Source organism: Lissotriton vulgaris, chromosome 2_1 (genome assembly GCF_964263255.1).
Source record: "Lissotriton vulgaris chromosome 2_1, aLisVul1.2, whole genome shotgun sequence".
NCBI classification, from domain to species: domain Eukaryota; kingdom Metazoa; phylum Chordata; class Amphibia; order Caudata; family Salamandridae; genus Lissotriton; species Lissotriton vulgaris.
In genome coordinates this window covers 970,877,314-970,896,126 of record NC_141687.1, presented here as the reverse complement: position 1 = coordinate 970,896,126, position 18,813 = coordinate 970,877,314, and positions in this window count along the sequence as shown.

Sequence of the window (18,813 nt, the reverse complement as noted above, 5' to 3'; positions counted from 1 at the left end):
AAAAGCAATTGCTCTGACTTATTAATTATGAAAAGCATATGCTAAAGCCAGTTAGCAGTTGATTGTTATCACACTTTGTCAAAGGCTATAAACAGGTATTTTGTTTATTGTAATCCCAAAGACTACTGAAGTAAGCATAGGTTTTTGGGCTGACCAGCCATTCTGACAACCTCTGGAGGTTTTCAGTATGATAACACCTGTTAGGCTCAAATGAGAGGGGTTGCAAGCTGTTTTGGCATTTGTAATTTTGTGCATACTTGTAATTTTATAACTGAATGCACGAAGGTTGCACCTTTGTGTGCACTTGAAAAGGCTATGTTGGTTCATTGGGTAAAGTCATGAGAGATTTCATAGATTTGCTCTGTTGATTATGAAACATTAGGACAAAACCAGTATTTATATATTTATTTATTTATTTTTATGTGTTATAGAGTGCGAACTAGACCTGTAAAGGTATCGGAGCGCTTTACAGGATTGACAAGTGGTATACAAAAGATTTAGGATGGGTGGATACATTTGGGGTAAAAAGAGATATATATACATTTTACAAGAAACAAGTGGTCTCAGATCCCAGGGTGTATGCGTGTGGTATGAAAACAGGTAGATACATTTTACAAGAAACTAGCGGTCTCAGATCCCAGGGTGGGATGCCCCGAGGTGCCGGGTGGAAATAATCCAGAAAAAACATGGTGGGGCCGTAATAGGGGGTAGAACAAAGTTGCTGAGGTGACTGTAATTAAAGAATTAGGAGAGGAATTTGTCCATTAGGAAAGTTTTGGCCTTCTTTTTGAAGAATGTCAGAGTATGGCTAATATACTTACGAAATGTGTTAAAAACAATAGGCTTTTAAGGACAGATTGTTATTACACTGTGCTAAATACTGTAGGTAGGTATGTTGTAACTTCTGGAAAGCATATGCATAGCTTGGTATAGTGCCAAGCAAATGATAAAGGCTATATGTGTGATTGCTCATTATGAAATGTTACAATAGAGCCAGTAGGTTTGGCATATTGATTGTGAAAAGCATAGGTTAAAGTCTAAGCACATTTAAGGGTGAATTGGTATTATTTTAATAAAGTCAACAGAGAGGATTTTTGTTACAATCTAATTAGATTACCTAAATAGGCTAGGATTTTGGTGTTGGTTACCTTCCCTGCCAAACCACGAGCACAGAGGATTTGCACTATGAGAGTCATTTTTAATCGCTATTAGGAGAGAGGGCATTTTGCTTTGCCAACTGTAATTTGGTGTACATTTGCAATTTTATGAATGTGTGCCTGATGGATGCCTTTTGGGAAAGCTTACACTAATTGCAGCAGGCCTGAGTTGGCTATTGTGACAAGCTAATTATAACAATTTAGGGCTTGATTGGTGTGCAAATAAATGTCATGCCCCATCACATAGGTCTGTTCCTTTTATTATGAAAAGTTGTGGCAAAGGCAGTAGGCATGGCTTGTTTAATTTGAAAAGCATAAGGTAAAGTGAATAGGCCTCTAACAGTGGATTGTTATCACATTATGTTACGGTCATAGAAAAGTTTTTGAATACTTGTAGTCTTACACATTATCATAGTAGGCAAGGATTTTGGTGTTGGTCACCCACTCTGACAAACCCTGGGAGCAGAATTTTACTGTCTTCATTCTAATTAGGCCCTATTGAGTGTGATTGTATGTTGTTTTGCCAATTGTAATTTCGTACATACACACAAATGTATACCTGTACACCTAATGGCCGCCAGTTAATGCACACTTCAGTAGGCCTGGGTTGTATAAAGCGTAAAGCCACCGGTAAAGGTGGAGGCCTTATCATTTCACTTAGAAAAGGTATGTCCAATTCCTTAGGTGTGACATGTTTATGATAAAAAAGGCATGGCAAAGCAAGTAAACTATTCGTAGTTATTGTCTTCCGCCCTAATTCAAGTACCCAGACGGCGCTTTTGGAAGTGTCTGAGGCCATTAAGGAGGCTCTAGATTCTGGAGGCAAGGCCATGCTTGTCATGCTTGATCTGTCGGCGGCCTTCGACACCGTCCCCCATGAGGGGCTTCTCGCCAGACTTTATAACATCGGTCTGAGGGGGACGGTGTTCAGCTGGTTTACATCTTTTTTAGCTGGCCGTCGACAAATGGTCTGGGCCCCCCCTAGCTCCGATGAGATGCCGCCTTTGGGATTCGGAGTTCCGCAGGGTTCTGTGTTGAGCCCGACTCTTTTTAACATCTTTATGACCCCTTTGGCGGCACTGGTGGAGTCCTTTGGGGCCCAGATCGTTTCTTACGCTGATGACACCCAGCTTCTCTTCACGTGTAGGAAAGGTGAGGATTTCGATGGAGAGAGCATTCGGGAATGCCTCAGGGCTGTTTTTAATTGGTTTTAGCAGAAAAGCCTTAAATGTAACTCTGACAAGTCGGAGGTGCTGTTCTTTGGCTGTACCACGGACCCTGACTGGCAGGCATGGTGGCCGATTGACATGTTCCTCCCAGCACGGGCATCCCAGCTGCCAAAAAATCTGGGAGTCAAGATCGATAATGGTCTGGCGCTGAGATCTCAGATCCTCGGTCTTATGGGCACATGTTTCGGCATTCTCAAGATGCACCGGAAGTTTCTCCCTCTGCTCACAGAAGAGCACAGGAAGATTACGGTGCAAGCTTTGATTGGCTCCAGATTGGACTTCTGCTGCATGCGCAATCTTTGGCCTCCGCAGGCGAGCCAGAGTGTCCGGTCTTCTGCAGTCGCTCCATTGGCTGCCTATCCGGAAGCGGATAGTTTTTAAGGCGCTGACCCTGGCTCATAAAGCGCTCTTTTGCTCGGGAGCAAAATATCTTCAACTTAGGCTTGTCTTTGTTTCTTGCGGCGGTTCCCCGAGTAAAGAGGGCCCGTATTGGGGGACGTTCCTTTAGTCTGAGGGCACCACAGCTCTGGAACACTTTGCCACTGGCCTTACGCAGTACTTCTAATCTGCTATCTTTCAGGAAGGGCCTTAAAACTTGGCTTTTTACCCTTTAGTTATGCCAATCTGCTGTTAATGAATGTCTTTATCTGTTATGTTCTTCTTTTATGAGCTGCCAATATAAAGCGGTGGGACACTTCATCGGAGTAGCCGTGCGCTATAGAAATTAAATGTAACATAACATAACATTAACATTATTGTGAAATTAATGTGTAACAGGCAATAGGCTTTTATGAGTGGATTGTTATCACACTGTGCTACATTTTCTGGTTTGTTACATGGAATCTCTCAGATTAGTCAAGTAAGTAAGGGCTTTGGTGCTGGTGACCCACCCTGAACAAACCACGTGGGTAGACAATCTGCACTATGGTAATCCTGAATAGGTTCTATTAGTAGCCATTTTATATTATTTTCACAACTGTAGTTTGTACATAGTTGGATTTTTGATACCGTATACCTAATGGTTGCCTTATGGGGTGGCCTTTGATTCAACACAGTAGGTCTGAGTTGGCTATGGTGGCAAGCCAATGAAAAAGGTTTTAGGTCTAATTGCTTGTAAAGATAATTTTTGATAAAGGCAGTAGCCCTGACATATTGATGGTGAAAAGCATCTACGTCAAAATCCATTTAAGGGTGGACTGGTTTATGGTGTAAATCCCACAGAGATATTTTGTTAGCTGGAAATTTACAGATTACCATAGCAGGTAAAGGTGTATGTGCCAGTTACCCTCTCTTTCAAACCGTGAGTATGGGATATTTGTACTGTAAGAATCGTTGTTAGGATCTCCTAGGCAAAACTGTATTTTGCTTTGCGAAAATTGGTGTGGGAGCACACTGCTTCACCTCCCAGCAGGGTCACCCCTAAGCATCATGGTAGATGCAGTCCGACAAGCGAGTACACTTGCAAAGTCTTTAGAGTGTTTCACCAGGTGGGTGCAGATTAGTGCTGGTCATCTCTGGACACGTGTTTCTAGATTATTATCTGTCATCAGCAGAGATTAGACATTTTTTGGGGTTGCTGAGCAGGCTGCCGTATCCTTGGAACGTAGTATCTCTCCAGGCGCGCAGGTGCCTCTCCACAAGCTCGTCAGCCCACAGCGGCTCAAGGGAGGTATTTTGCTTTGCCAATTGTAATGTATACAATGTAATTTTATGACTGTATGCCTGATTCGTGCCTTGTGGGAAAGATTACATTCAGTATATGAATCCTAGTTGGTTGTAGTGATAAGCCAATGATAAATGTTATATCCCTGATTTGTTGAACAGAAAACAAATATTTGGTGCCACAGGTCGGATCTGTTTAATATGAAAAGTTATGATCAACATATTAGCCCTGAAATATTAATTGGAAAAACACATGTTAAAATCAGTAGGCATTTAAGTGTGAATTGTTATTACTCTGTATTAAATACAGTGTGTGAGTTGTTCTGTGGATGATATAATCAGTGATGTCACTGACCATGTCATGAGGAATGTAATATATGAGGTCAGAAGCAGTGCATGCGGGGAGTAAGTTAAAGTTCACTCAGGTAACTATAACTTTTGAATTTCTATGGATTTGTATGAGTGAAATTTGGACCTAATTATAAGCTCCCTTAACTTTTGTCTTTTTGCGGAAAAAAATATATATATATATATATATATATATATATATATATATATATATATATATATATATATATATATATATATATATATAGATATATATATGTATATCCAAAATAGTTTGTTGCGGTCAGCCTCTCACCCTCCTGAAGACGCTGGTGCCAGCAGCTGTCACAACCCCGCTATGTATATTCCAAAAGGAAAAATAATTCAGGAACTCCCAAACAATTTCCAGTGGCACACCAAAGGACAGGCACCATATTTATTTCATTGTGTCACAAACAGAACAACGCGTTTCGGCGAAGCCTTCATCAAGTTAGTGACCTGTGCCCAATCACCCATAGAAATACAGGTCACAGTTAATGGAAAGTGAGTAAATATTGCAACATAGAAAAAAGTGCATACACAGATTTTTTTAATTATATACAATAGCGTAAATGCTCTGCAACGTTTTTAAATTAATTCGATATCCTGCTCATGAAAAACCTATGCTAATTAATTCAAGAATAGTCACGTAAATAGCATTCACTATATAACCATAAATGGGATCAACAGTTTAAGCATACTAGCCTTATCAATCATATGTTAATGTCAACAAATCAAACTATTGTGGGTAATGTACCCCATTTCCAATCTGTCATAATGCAGCACACTGCAATTGAAGATCCATGGGCAAATACGCAATTTCAAACAAAATTGTTGAGAACATTTCCAATATTTTACTAGCCCATTGTAAACAGATATCATAAATTATTTTGCGATGTTGCCATTTAAGCATCTATGCAAATTATAGCCATTGATGCTAGTATATCCCCTGTTGGTCCATCCTACACATTATGTAATCAATCAATGGAAACCAACCTTTTATCATATCGTAATGTAAATCACGATTAACAACTTCCAAGCTCATGACAGCTCCACGCCGTCATGAGCCACCGGCGGCGTGTGCTCATGACGGCGTGGAGCCGTCATCCAAATGCTGCTCCACCCACGCGGCACTAATTTCCCGCCTATGCGGGCGAATTAGTGAGTGGGCGGGGTCATGACGGCTCCATGCCGTCATGAGCACGCGCTGCCCATGACTCATGCCGGCGTGGAGCCGTCATGAGTCAGGGAGCGCCATGCTCGCAAGCCACCCCCCCCCCCCACACTGCAGCCGAATTCGCGCAGCGGCGAAGGGGTTAATAAAATAATTTTTATGCATTGGTAAGCAGTCCTGTATGTTAATGTGCACAGAATTCATCAAACTGTATAAAAAATGCAATATTCCTTATCAACATAATCCTCAGTTAATAAATTCTTTAGTAAACACAGGTACACGACTGATTGTGATTAAAGTGAATATAGTGTATAGTGTAAATGAAAGGAAAAGAAAAGGAAAGAAGGAAAAGGCAATAGAGGTCAATACTTGAACACATACATGGGAGAATCTGATTCAATACACTAAGCCTAGCGATATTGAGGGAACATAAGCAAGCTGCAAATGCTTATATACTGGCTCCAGGATGCCAATGACAGAGTCTATCCCGTATGGGAAAACTCAACCACCTCACACAGCCAATTTAAAAAGTGAATGACTATATAACAGCTATGGCTGAACACCAATAATTCCAGAGACTCTAGGAAGTGATATTAAACAACATATCATCTATAGCCTATAGCCTATATGGGTAGCAAGCTCCTCACCATAATTCCTCCCATTCGTGATTTTTGTATTAAGCTTGATTCTGTAACTCATAGGAGTTTTTCCTGATCCCCTCCCCTGGGAAGTGGTAAGATTCTATCAATGCCAATAAATGTAATCAGATTGGAATTCCTTTGATGTTTTTCTTGATAATGTCTGGCAACATGGTAGTTGAAATCTGCATTAGTTACTGCTCTCATATGTTGTAATAAACACATTTTTAGTTTGTGCTGGCCACATTGTTAAAACCACATGAGCACTTCAGGACATAGATGGTATAGTCACTGGTACATGTTATGAATTTATTAATCTCCTTTTTCTTCTTTTTATCCTATCCTACATAGTAGCTGTCACGATTGCTGCTATGCCTGCACGCTTCACAGGAATTGCATATCCTGAATTCGTTAGCAGTTCCCATCCATGTGGTAGTGGTTGGTGTGTTATGATAACTGCGATCTAGGTGCTCTTTTAAGGACTTGGATTTCCTGTGAGTTATAGATGGCGTTTTCCCTATACAGGAACCAACTATGGGATCAAATTCCAATAATCCACAGTGCCGTCTCATAATGCATTTTATATTATTTGAACTGGTGTTATAAATTGCAATTATTCTAGGGACCTCAGTATCACTCTTGGTGTTCATTCTTGGGGAGAAAGGGGTCTCATTCCATGTGATGTCCCTGGCTTTTTACAGGCAGCTGTAATCACCTTGTATTTGTAGCCTTGTTGTCTAAACCTGTTGCTCTTTGATAGAACCACCTTCAGTACTAAAATTTCTTCGTCCCCCGAAGGAATTCTCTGAAGGGGATGCTGTTACGAAGAGGAGCGGGATGATTGCTAATCTCGTGGAGCACAGTGTTTCCAGCAATATCCTTGCGGAAAGGGCTGGTCACCATATGGCCATCCTCTATACAAATGGATACATAAAAAACTCACAGTTTGAGGAGCAGATGGAGTGAGTGAAAGTCAGATTTAATTCATTTTTCCCCAACTCCTCAATATATTCCTGCGCTAGATGCACAGGCCCATCCGATATCAGGAACGGGTCATTAATGTACCTGATCCAGATAGGGATGTGCTCAGTGAATCTTTAATTTTCTTCCACTCAGACAATCCGTTCTTCCCACCAGCCTAGAAAAAGATCAGTCAGGCTGGGGGCAAAACATGTGCCCATCGCTGTGCCAGATTTTTGGTGGTACAGTGTTTTGTCAAAGATAAAGATATTCTCGTTGAGACAATAAAGCATCATTGTTTTTAACATTTGTGTATGTTCCCAGATTGAAATATGTTGTTCCCTGAAAAAGTACATACAAGCCTCCACACCCTTCTTCTGATCAATGCAAGTGTACAATGAGCATACATATAATGCTATCATATGATAGTTTTCCTCCCAAGTGATGTCATGTATGCAGCGTAAGAAATCAATACTATCCCTGCAGTATGATCTCAATCTGGTGACAAAAGGTGATAAGAACAAATCTAGGAAAATGGAAGTATTCTCCAACAACCCACCATTAGAGGGTACTATAGGTCTCCGCAGTGGTCTAGTGGGATGTTTATGGATTTTTGGCAGTAGATAAAAACAAGAGACACATGGAATTTCTGTTTTTAGAAATGAATACTCCTCCCTGTCCAACATGCCCTCCTCCCACCAGCCTTTTCAGAAGTTCATGATATTTGGTAATCGAACTTCTGTATGCATCCCCACCGATTTCCTCATAGCAAGAGGTGTCACTTAATTGACTTAATGCTTCTTGATTGTATTGCAAGACATCCATAATAGTCACATTACCACCCTTATCCAAAGGTTTTATAATTATACTTTCATCAATTGATAATGCATTCAAGGCGTTTCTTTGTGATTTGGTCAGATAGTAATATAAAGGTTTAAGATGCTGTTCTCTTAGCTTGTTAATCTCATGTATCGTGATCGAATTGAAGGTCTCGATATTATCATGTGGGGCTTTAGGGTTGAATATCGATTTTGGTCTCAGGCCTATACGGTAGGTGGCATCTGGTCTGAAGCCCAACTCAATTAGCATTCTATTTTTATCTTTGGTAGAGAAGTCTGCCATGTCTTCCTCCATTTGGTGTATGTCCAGGATAAGATTGGCATCCTCTATACGGAAGTCAGGTGCATCCTCTGATATAGGACAGCCAATTCTAGCTGTTTTAGATTTTATAGCCATTTTATATATTTTCAACAATTTCAGTATGCGGATATAGAGAAAAAGGTCAATACGAGTACTGACAAAATCCATATCATTTGTGGGGCAAAAGGATAATCCCAATTGTAATAGAGACTCCTCCTCTGCTGTTATGATCCTGGAAGACAAATTTATTACTGATCTATTCATTGTATGTATAGGATCTGAGGGTTTCTGAATGGGGATAGTTCTACCTCACCGTCTGTTCCTTATTCTGAGTCTTTGTTTATTCCTGCACCTCTCCCTCTTTTTGCACCTCTTCTTTATCCCCTGGTCTTTGCTTGCGGCTTCTCCGCTTTTTCCTTCTTTTGTTTTAGAATTTGAAATTCAACAAGGAAGGTGAGGGGACGTACATCTAAAGGGACACTTTGAGCCTCTGTATCTGAACTCAGATCTGAGTTTGAACGCGTCTATGCAGTTTCCTGTTGCCTTTGTCTCTGGATTATATGTAAATTCCTTTGTGCCCAATCAAATCGCTTCGCACATGTGAGAATGCGGCCTTTCGCATAGTCTTTTTTATCACGTAAGAACTTCGGTTGTATCTTTGCCTTAACCGTATCCTCATAGTTCTTTAATTTAGTTTCCAATTGTTTTTCAAAATCAATTACTATGTTTTCAGTCTTGAATTTATCCAATTTCTGTCTCAACTCTGCCAACTCTTTTCGGGTAGTGTCCAGGTCAATGTTGGCGTATTTCACCAGCATTTCAAACATGCCCTTGCATGATTTTGCCATAAATGAAGACCATTACTGCAATAATTCCGGATTTTGATTCTCATAGGTGGGAATTATCAAAATTCTAAGTCCTCTGGGCACTCTATTTACCTCAATGTAATTGGTGAGTGAAGTGACCTCCCACTATTTGTTTATCTCTTTTTGTCAATTGTTCCAGGAGAAATAATTTTTGTTTGAGGGACGGCTCTGTTACATTACCGTTGTTGCTAGGTGCAGATGAAATGCTTTAAATTTCAAAACATATAAAATAATGTAATTATTTTTTATTACAAAATACTTGAAGATATTCTAATAATAATTATTACAGTGCAAATTTTCTCCCCCAAAGGTTCATCAAAGGCTGTATGCAACACCAGAACTATCCTCTGCAATGGCAATCTGTGACATCGCATGTCACAAATATCTATCTATCTATCTATCTATCTATCTATCTATCTATCTATCTATCTATCTATCTATCTATCTATCTATCTATCTATCTATCTACATATGCAGACACACATACACACACACACACAGACATCTATAAATAGATACATAAGGGGTCTTTGGATCAGCCTGCGTCAGTCTATTGCAGTAAACTACATGGGGTAATGGTTCAGTCCCCATCAGTCATTTGGCTTTCTTGCCCTGTGAATGATGTCATTTTCTAATTCCATGTGTACATCCGCCTAAAAATGGGTGTGCTTCACTGTCATTACTGGCTGAACAGTCCTTTATTTTTTTATTTTCTCCTTTTATAATTCCCCTTTCATTTCTTTACTTCTTGTTGTTTTTTTATATTCATGTTTCTTCAAAGGATCCCTTAGCTCTGCAGGCAATGCTAACTGGGCATTTGCTTTATGCTCATTCCATGTGCATCCCATGTGGCTACTTCCTCTAAACCAGAAGACCATTATTTTATGCGGTTTTCCATAGTTTATCATTGTTTTACCACTCCGAGATGGCCAACATGATAGTTCTAAATGTGGCGGCCATGCTTGAACTTTGAAACAATAATTGACTACTTCCAATACCTTTGGAAGGCAGACACACACTGCAATGTTTAGTTTCGGGATTGCAAGCATATGCCTGTCGTATTTATATGGCAGCATGTATAATTTTTGCTTCTTGTATACTTTTAATGTATCTTGCTCATGTTGAGTGTGTGCATTTTATTGGAGTTGTGTCGGAGTGTGACTACAAGAATGAGTCAGTAAATGAATGCGGGGATGTATGAGTGCAAATGTGAGTGACAGGGTGCATATATGTGGAATTTGTGAGTGCCTAAACCCATCAATGACACAAACAGCACCTTCATTAATAAACCAGGCTTATTGGCATTTGTTTTTATATGAGATATGAAACATGTAACGTTTTGATTTTGGATTTTAGACTAATTAAGGGCTGCCTCAAAACTCCCTTTAATATCAGACATTGCATTTTATTTATATTTTTAAAACTATTAACCAACGTGTTTTTGTGCTTCCACCTTAGTACATTCTACAGAGGTCCATCACCCCTAGAAGAGAACAGGAGAATACGAATGTTTAATAGTCTGTATTTTTCTTGCCCGGTGTATTGCAACCGCTTTTCTTTGTCACTTCGTCATCACTTGCTGTTACCTGGAATTAATTCAATGTTTTGATCATTGTGATTGGTAGTTCAATTCTCGCCTCTCTTCTTATTTCATACAATATCGAGTCTGTCTTGCCGAGGAACACAATAAATGAAAAATGAAATGGGGAAAAAAAGCAAGGCTGCCGCTGAAGATTATTTTGGTGTTATCTGCCTGTCAGAGTGATCTTCCTGCTTCACTTTAACAGGGCAACCTGCATCTCTGAGGCCTGAGCAGAATCGCGCTCTGTACAACATGCGCAAAAACAGCAGAGCCATCAGCGACGAGACAGGGAACATTGCTCTGCTACGAAAGTGATAACTAAAAAAACCCTAGTATTGGCCAAGTAGGGAAGCACCTACGCACAAGACTGACGTATCCAGTTTATCGCGCATCCGTGCCCTTTACGTGCTCCAAAGAAATGTGCTTCATATTTCGAACATCTTTTCTGAAATCGGAGCGAAAATCAACAGTGGTTTGTTTCTGAGTTTCAACAGTGGTTTGTTCCTGTGTTTTGCCGCCTTACAGAAGCCCTATGTTCTACAGAGAATAGCTGGTCTGTTAAACAAGCATTGGAAATGCAATAGGTCTCGCATTGGAAAAGTTGGAGCTATTGGTCTTGTAAATGACAATTATTTTATTTATGTGTTGGTTTTTGAAATAGCTAAATTGATAGCTTTGTCATTTACATTGCCAATAGTTATAACTTTCGCGAATGTGACACCTATAGCATTTGTAATGCAACATGTTTTGTATTTACATGACTTAGATGTATTGATATTACAAATAACAATGGCTTTTAATTTTTTCAAATAATTAATACTGATTGTAATTTATAATGGCAATAGCCTAAACTTTTGAAAATAACTTGTGCATTTTATTGTGATGAAAATTCAAGAACAGAAGTGAAATATTAAATTTTTTGTGACATTTGTAATAAAGCTTGAAACATTGAGAGAACATATTTGAATGAGTGATGCTGTGGTGGTGCTGAATGATGCTGTATGCTATGCTATGTTTTGTTTTGTTATGCTATGCTATGTTTTGCTACCCTATGCTTTGATTTGTTATGCTATGCTGTGTTTTGTTAGGCTATGCCATGTTTTGCTATGCGATGGTTTGTTATGCGATACTATGTTTTGTTGCGCTGTGCTATATTTAGTTGTGTTTTAATATGCTATGCTGTGTTTTGCTATGTTGTGTTTTGTTGTGGTTTGCTATGTTTTGTTATCTTATGTTATGTTTTGTTTTGCTACACTAGGTTTAGTTTTGCCATCCTATGCTTTGTTTTGTTATGCTATGCTATGTTTTGTTATGCTTTGTTATGCTATCCTATGCTTTGTTAAGCTATGTTTTGGTATGCTATGCTATGTTTTGCTATGCTATGTTTTGGGATGCTATGCTATGTTATGCTATGTTTTGTTATGCTATGCTTTCTTGCGTTTTAATATGTTATGCTTTGTTTTGCTATGCTATGTTTTGTTATGCTATGCTATGCTTTGCTATGCTATGCTATGCTTTGTTATGCTATGTTTTGTTATGCTATGCTAAGCTTTGTTTTGCTATGCTAAGCTTTGTTTTGTTATGCTATGCTGTGTTGTGTTATGCTAAGCTATGTTGTATTGTGTTTTGTTATGCTATCTTTTGCTATGCTTTGTTTTGTTATGCTATGCTTTGTTTTGTTTTGTTATGCTATGTTTTGTTATGTTATGTTTTGTTCTGCTATCTTTTGTTGAGTTTTGTAATGCTATACTATGTTTTGTTATACTATGCTTTTTTGCTATGCTTTATGTTATGCTTTGTTTTGTTATGCTTTGCTATGCTATGCTTTGTTGTGTCTTGTTATGCTATGCTATGTTTTGCTATCCTATGCTTTTTTTGTTATGCTATGCAGTGTTTTGTTATGCTATGCCATGTTTTGTTATGCTATGCTATGTTTTGTTATGTTATGCTATGCTGGTGAGGGTGTGTTAAGGTGTGTGAGGGTGGGTGAGGGTGTGTGAGGGTGTGAGGGTGAGGGGGTGTGAGGGTGAGTAAGGGTGTGTGAGGGTGAGGGGGTGTGACTGAGGGGGTGAGAGGGGGTGAGTGTGTGAGGGGGTGTGAGGGGGTATGAGGGTGAGGGGGTGTGAGGGTGAGAGGGTGAGGGGGTGTGAGGGTGAGGGGGTCTGAGGGTTGTGAGGGGGTGAGGGGGTGTGAGGGTTGTGAGGGTGAGGGAGGGTGAGGGGGTGTGAGGGTGATTGATGGTATGTGAGGGTGAGTGATGGTATGTGAGGGTGAGGGGGTGTGAGGGTAAGGGGGTGACAGAGCACAAATCTGCAGTATTTTTGTGTCGGGCACATTTTTTTGCCCACCTCAAAAATACAGTGTATTTAGAGGTTTTCGGCTGCAAATGTTGCTTTTTTGGGTCGTGGAATTTGCCACCCAAAGTCGCAAAATCCTGGGGGGGTCTGATTACATTAAACAGATGACAAAAATGCAATTAATTTAGAAATGTATATTATATATATATATATATATATATATACACACACACACACATACACACACTGACATTCGTTTTTAGTCAGTAGAAAAATACACACAGCGCAAATAACTTTGTATTTGAATATTACACACGTTATATTTAGAAGATTATATTAGTATGGGAATGTATTTTATCAGCAATCTGCTCATTTACCTTAACTTTGCGCAACAATTATTTACTGATCAATAAAAGAACAGCCTTATCCAGTCACCTCTAGTTAAAGTCAGGGGTGTGAAGTTGTTCCCTTGGGGTTTCTCTCTGCAGATTGCCCAGCTCTGGTCACTTGTCATGTCCTGCTTCAAAGCTTTTCCGCAAACAGACAGGAGATTAGGAAATGGTTCCTGGCCTTTGTTCAACTCAGCATGTAGGTGTGAATTGCCCGTTAGTACCTTTGCATTCTCACCCACGATGCCCCTTACACTCATTGGCTCTCACTGCCAGAAGCCCTGCTGTGGGATGTTTAGGGCTCGCCTGCGGATGCGCTCTTGCGCATAGCTGACAAAGCTCTATAGTGGCCTAACCAGAGTTTAACTACTGGCGATTCCACTGGCGATTCCTTGCAGTGCATGTGCTTTTTAACTCATTGCGCAAGCGCAATGGGTTAAAATGCAGGTGCACAGCATCAAATCGTCAGCTTGGTGCTGCCAGCAGCTCTTCCCGCTCAGCCCCCTGCTGCATCAAAGGTTTTTTCACGGCCGGCCGGCCCTGCTCTCTCTCTCTCCTCAAGTCCTCCGAGGCACTTCTCTCCCTGCCCGCAGCGTGCCCCCGTCTAGCCTTTTTTTTGCTCTCTCTGTCTCCTCAAATCTTCCCCGGCGCTCTCGCGCATTATTCCGCCAGCTGCAGCAGTCTCGTTCTGTCTGAACGAGCAATAATAACACCACCTGAAACCAGCATTGCAACCGACCTGTTATTATCCTTCCTTGGAAGAGACTGTAGCGCTGTTCTTTAACGTAAACGACAGACGGATGCCCGTGCACAGTATGTTCGCTGGGGAGCCTTGGGATTACCGTCTCAGGATTATCCCTCTTGGCAGGTTTTGCATCTGCACCCTTTAAACACAGTGTAAAAAAAATTGGGGCTTAAGAAGGGTGCTTCACTTCCCTCCGTGGGTTTGTGGTAGCCTCAATAACGTTCTGTTTACAGAGATGGGGCTCCTCCTCCACATAGGGCAGCTGCACTATGCATGTGGGGAGGATGTTGACACTCTTTTCCACACCCTCCCCCAGGCGTCACCGTTAAATTAAAGTGGTGTGGTAGTCAGCTGTTGCATTTTGTGAACCCGCTCGCGCCCCCAGTAGACAAATACACTTTTGATGTGAAAATCTGCACTTTTATAAATGCCATCCTGCGGGCCGGCCTCGGCCTGGGAAAGGTGCCCGGCTTTGGGGCGGGGGAGCTTTGAAGGTGTCTAGTGCTTGGGTTAATGAACACATTAAATGCTCCTAACAGGAAGTGGGCTCTGATTTCACTCCTCCGACTGGCCCACCTGCCCGGGCGGCTATTGTCCCCTTCAGTCGAGCACCATTTGCACAATAAAGAGGGGGCTGTTTGATCAACAAGCTTCCCCTCCGTCCCTGGCGACAGGGAGTCACACACCTACGGGCTCATCCACAGACTCCTGGTGATGGCTTCTGAATACCCCTTCACACCTGCATATCCTACAGGAGACGCAGAAAAACACAGAGGGGTAGCGACTGCCCCATAACCATGCTTTTTGGCAGGGTAACGCTATACGTGGTATGTTGCCTGTGAATTAAATCAAGCATACAGAAGTAGTTTATATAGGTCGTATGCGGTTTAGTCAGGTTCACAGCCGCCTGTGTTTCAGCAGATTAGGTGATTTAGGCTGAAGGTGAAAGTGATTTTCCCAGGATCACACACTTTCCCCAAGTGAGAAGCCAGAATTAAATTCTTGTCTCTTCGTGGTTTCAGACAGCTTAATCACTTTACCTAATGCAGTCCGGCTGGTTTGACCTACTGATATTTAATGGTTAGCAGGGTTGCAAACTTTACTGCGCCTGGAAATTACCTGATGCGATATTCCTATTCTAATTACAACCCCTGTGCAAATAGGTGCTTGCCTAGTGTTCACAATTTAACGGGCAATTATAACCAGACCGGTAGCGCCTTGTTAGTACAGATGTAGCATTACTTGCTTGTTGAAAACACTATCCCTTGGACAGCTGTTACAACAAGATGGCACACATTCCACATAATATGCACAATCTGACACAGCACATCATGTCAAGGTACATATACTTTATCAACACATTTTGGGGCTGTGAACTTTATGGTAAATGTGTCTCTTTGAAATCTGAATGGAGATGTAAGCCATGTTAGTGAATATAGTTTATGCTACACATTCTCATACATCAAAACTGCTTAGTAGCACCTTATGTTGATGACGTGGACTGTTACAGAGCGCTGCTTGGACTTGGTGAGCAGATGTTAGCGCAACCTTCCTTTTTGGCAAAAAAAAGTACAACAAACCCTTAATTTAGCAATTGATTCAATCAGCGGGTTTACGTATTGCAGATAAACACCCCATTAAACAATGATCCCCAGTAAAAATACCATTGTCACTAACATGCAGAAACCATTAACAGCGTCACCTGAAACACATTAATGGCCTGATTCATAAAGACTTCTGTACAAATGTATGACCTGAAGTGCATATACAAGTTTTAAAAAAAAATTATGGTTTTAGTTTTCAGCGCAACAGCTTCCAACTCATAACATATACTTTTACTATATGGAACTACTACACTGCCAAGGACACCTGACACTCTACCATCAAAACCTAGTTACCCATCCAAGGTAGCCAATTATTTCTCACGCCTGATGGCTCCACCTTATTTGTTCGGCAGCATCAAAAAAAAATTGACCTGGGGATCAACCAATTCATAAAAAAAAGGCTTTTTCAAGGGCCCCAACCCAGTTGAAATTGAAGGGGTTAACTTGTTGAAATGGCATCCACCAGGAATAGAAAGAACTAAAGCAGGTGTGTGCCACTACTGTGGACGCGTTGATAAGCAGTTGCACGCCTGAGCCCCACCACACAGCTTCCACCGATGTACCCACCACACAGCTCCACCGAGGCACCCACCACACAGCTCCATGATGCACCCACCACACAGCTCCACTGAGGCACCTACCACACAGCTCCACCGAGGCACCTACCACACAGCTCCACCGATGCACCCACCACACAGCTCCACCAAGGCACCCACCACACAGCTCAACAGATGCACCCACCACACAGCTCCGCCGATGCACCCACCACACAGCTCCGCCTAGGCACCCACCATACAGCTCAACCAATGCATCCACCACACAGCTCCACCGATGCTCCAACTAAGCTCCACCAATGCACCCACCAAACAGCTCCACCAATGCACCCAGTAAGCTCCACCGATGCACACAACCACAGCATCACTAAGCACCACCACAGCATCACTCAGTGCAACCACAGCATCACTCAGCGCAACCACAGCATCACTCAGCGCAACTACAGCATCACTCAGCGCAACCACAGCATCACTGGTTCAAATATGTTCTTTCAATGTTTCAAGCTGTTTTCAAGCTTTCACGCTTTATTACAAATCACAAAAAGCTGTTAATATTTCACTTCTGTTCTTGGATTTTCGTCACAATAAAAAACACTGAAAATAATCTTCACAAAAGTTATTTACAAAAGTTTAAGCTATTGCCATTACAAATTAAATAAATTATTTAAGTATTAATTATTTAAAAAAATGAAAAGCCATTGTTATTTGTAATATCAATACATCTAAGTCACGTAAATACAAAACATGTTGCATTACAAATGCTATAGGTGTCACATTTGCGAAAGTTATAACTATTGGCATTGTAAATGACAAAGCTATTAATTTAGCTATTAAAAAAAACACATAAATAGAAAAATTCATTTATAAGACCAATAGCTCAAACTTTCCTAATGCGAGCCCTATTGCATTTCCAATGCTTGTTTTACTTACTTATTATTTTGCAGTTGTATACAGTGCGATCTCCACAAGAAGGTGCTCAAATCCTTTAAATGAGCACCAGTCACATAACACGAGGACGCATTGAGTTTTTCCTGTTTTTTAGGCACAGGGAAATTAAGCAATGTGTTCAGAATCACATTATGTTCATAAGTGTATGATTATTTTTTTTAAAACAAGCAACTTACTATCACAACTTTGCAATATTGTGTCTTTTGCTCAGCGCTGCGTGTAAACCTATACTTAAAAATCCTAAAACCGCTCAGTGAGATTATGTGGTCATCGCATGTGCAATTTGCAGGACACACTGACCTGCAACATTTGGTTATGTGCCTGCTGGGAAACATCCGCATGTTAACACTTTGAATTCACTCAACTCATTGAAGAGGTCAAAGTTGTTAAAGTAAATGCTACTGATTTGGATGCAAAAAATAACTTGGTTCTTTAGAATGCTCTGAAGAGTCCAGTGGACGCAAGCTCCGAGGTATCGGTAACTTCCTTTTGGGCCAGAACGCCACTCCTCTGATAGAAGCCGTGGCGGCAAAGAACTGCCCACCACCCACTCTGCATAAGTCCACTCTAAAGGGGGGCCAGGTTCTCGCGCATGAAAACTCAGCAACCTACAGGGTCAACATTCTGGGGCAGGCTTGGCATGGAAATCAGCTTGTTATGGAAACAAGGCATGACGGGATACCCTCACCAGTGTAGTATGTTGTGCCCACGACACTAGAACCAGCAAGACTCTAGGCTACACCGCTGCGGCTCCGCACTTCAAACATACATGCTACGTGTTTCACTCATTTGCTGATGTTGGAGTAGTAAATGTACCACAATCACTGTTTAGGTTTCTAGTGTCATATTATCAAGCTTCTGGCTGCCACTGAGGTGTAAATTGCTCGGGGGAGGGCGGGGCAGTACTTTCCTGAGGACAGAAGCCCAGGACGCAATTTTCTGGGTAAGGTTTATGGCACGGGTATGAGAAAAAAAAAAGAGCACGGGGGAGGGGGTCGTGAATATATGTATGGGGGTTGCCTTGTTAGCAAAGACCAACCAACCATGCACATCATAACCATTCAGAAAAGGGGGTGGTGATGAACAGAGTGTCTGAATTAAGCAGACCACTCTTACCCAGTCCAAAGATCAGGGCTTGATCCATCACCGTTTTTTAGCTCACTGCACCATCCCAGCTCAGAACTTGGCTATATGCAAATTAGTCTGACCCTGGCCCAGTGCATCATGGGAACAGGGCAGACCAAACTACCAAGCCAATTCTTATACTGGGAAGGAAACAAGCTACCGGGGACCAGTTTCTGGCATTTCAGCCGTCTTCGGCCCGGCTTGCTTGAATCCTGATGGTGCAATGAGCTAGGGATTCAAATCTGAGTATACCCTTCCACGCTTATGGTGGACAAAAATGATTCAGAAAAGGGGGTGGTGATGAACAGAGTGTCTGAATTAAGCAGACCACTCTTACCCAGTCCAAAGATCAGGGCTTGATCCATCACCGTTTTTTA